At 39.2% G+C, this 2,500-nt stretch overlaps 1 long non-coding RNA gene across 1 annotated transcript in view; it reads right to left on the bottom strand.

Moving 5' to 3' along the window:
- LOC135213519 (uncharacterized) overlaps positions 1–2,500 on the bottom strand; it is an 856,968-nt gene that overhangs the window by 29,685 nt on the left and 824,783 nt on the right. The gene's annotated exons all lie outside the window — the stretch shown is intronic.

Here is a 2,500-nt window from a genome sequence, read left to right as displayed (position 1 = left end):
CACCAACCTGAGGGAGTGATAGAAAACGATCAGGCAAAGATCCTCTGGGACTATGGTATCAGAACAGATAGGGTGATACGTGCAAATAGACCAGACGTGACGCTGATTGACAAAGTCAAGATGAAAGTATCACTCATTGATGTCGCAATACCATGGGACACCAGAGTTGAAGAGAAAGAGAGGGAAAAAATGGATAAGTATCAAGATCTGAAAATAGAAATAAGAAGGATATGGGATATGCCAGTGGAAATCGTACCCATAATCATAGGAGCACTAGGCACGATCCCAAGATCCCTGAAAAGGAATCTAGAAAAACTAGAGGCTGAAGTAGCTCCAGGTCTCATGCAGAAGAGTGTGATCCTAGAAACGGCACACATAGTAAGAAAAGTGATGGACTCCTAAGGAGGCAGGATGTAACCCGGAACCCCACACTATAAATACCACCCAGTCGAATTGGAGGACTGTGATAGAGCAAAAAAAAAAAAAAAAAAAAAAAAAAAAAAAAAAAAAAAAAAAAAAAAAAAAATCAATAATAATAATAATAATTAATTATAAAAATAATAAATAATAATAATAATAATAATAATAATAATAATAATTTACCTCAATTCAAGACCTTGTACAATAAAGACAGGAAGCACTGACGAGGTAGTAAAAATAAATTTTTATTTTAGGAACTTCATGAATATATCAAAATGATTTCAGAATCCATAATTCATCATTAAAACAGTAGAATAAATAAATAAATAAATAAATAATAGAGATAACCGCATATTACAATTAGCATAACCGAGGTTTTTTTTTCTCTCATTTGCTTGCTCTCCTCTTAATGCATCACCTACTCGCTGGAGGAGGCAGTGATTTGCAGACCGATTTATAATTCCTTCAAGACTCTCGGAAAATGAATGTCGGAGTATCTCCACGTTCACAGAAGCTCGTCAGTATGAACAGTTTATTTGTCTGACAATGAGCCCGTTTCCGTGGTCAAGGGATGTAGCCAGCATCTATATTAATTTGTTACTTTCAAGTGTTTGTTACTCTTGCTTCTTTCAGCTCTGTTTTCGCTGTCATGCAGAGGCCTTACATATTCTTGGTCTTCTTACCACTGCATTAGTATAGTTGTTCCTATTATCGCGTCGCATTTGTGCATTTCTCTGTCTATATTCTGCATTTGATCAAAACTTTAAGCTGAATTAATGCCCATAATTGTTACGATGTGGACGACTGCTTGGTTAGTTGACGTCCTTTTAGACTTGTGCCACACCAGCGTGTGCACATTTTGAATAATAACGACAGCGTTAATCTCTGGAAACCGCGAGAGGGGCCCAATTCCGTCTCAACATAATTAGGCAAATAATAGCTTTTCATGAATCACCCTTGCCAAAGATAGTTGTAGTCATTAAGTGCGCATTATGACACTCTCCTATTACAGCCGGGGCAAATTTATAGGCGACACATACCCTCTCCGAAGGGAAAGAGAGAAAGAAAATGGAGAAACATTACTCGTCATTAATTTTCATTAGTCAGTGCATGTCGCCGTCAACCTCTCCGAACAATTAAATAAAGACACTTTGTCTTTGTCCTCAACCTCTTAATCAAAGGCACCTGAGACCACGAGGAATATAGCAGAAGAGGAGGAGCACTAGTAGGAGGAGGAAGAGGAGTGGGAGTAGGAGGACTGGAGAAACCGTTTGTACTACAGGGCTCTGCGCCTTCCTCCGTCAATTCGCGGTCTCCTCATTTTCCTTCTGCTCCTTTAGCAACTCACGTCCCTCACCTCCTACATCTTCACTTCATTGTCCTTGAAGAACTTTTCTTTTGTTTCTTTTCCACCATTAGTAAATCTTATCTCTTCTCTTCTCCTACTACTTCTCCTCCCTCAATAATCCTCATCTTGTTCTCTCTATTCTATCAGAAACCCTTATCCCTCTTCTCTCCCAGCTACCACCCCTGTCACCCTTCCTTCGAGTCTTCTTCTGTACATATTCCTATCTTCTTTCCCATTCTCCTTCTATTAGCAAACCGTCTACCTCTTCTCTCTTTTATACCTTCAGGAATACCTGCCAGTCTCCCAGTTCATTCAGGAACTCCTATCTCCCTTCAGCATTCCTCCTCTTCCTTTAGGAACCCGTACCTCTTACGCCTCCTTATTTTTCTCTGAGAAATCCCAATCTACGAGCTTCTTAAGGTGGTCTTAATACGTCAGGTCCCTTAAGAAACTAAAGGCATTTCCTGGGCGCCGTTTGTGGAGTTAAGATTCGTCTAATGGATGTACCAGATACCATCGACCTTGTTCATTACAGTGAAACACAACACCACGGTCATGTGATAGCGCTGCGAGGTAGGGGTGGGGGTGTTATTTGTTGTTGAAATGCAGAATATTGGGTTGTCTTTTTTATTCAAAATTATCGATGTCATAAAGCTATTATGAGTCTAAGCATAATATTGTACTATTGGCCAAAAAAAAAATCATCCTTATTATCGTATGTAAAACTTACTT

The sequence above is a fragment of the Macrobrachium nipponense genome, chromosome 43 (assembly GCF_015104395.2).
Source record: "Macrobrachium nipponense isolate FS-2020 chromosome 43, ASM1510439v2, whole genome shotgun sequence".
NCBI classification, from domain to species: domain Eukaryota; kingdom Metazoa; phylum Arthropoda; class Malacostraca; order Decapoda; family Palaemonidae; genus Macrobrachium; species Macrobrachium nipponense.
The sequence above is the reverse complement of the archived record's forward strand: the minus strand, read 5'-3'. Positions and strand labels throughout refer to the sequence as shown.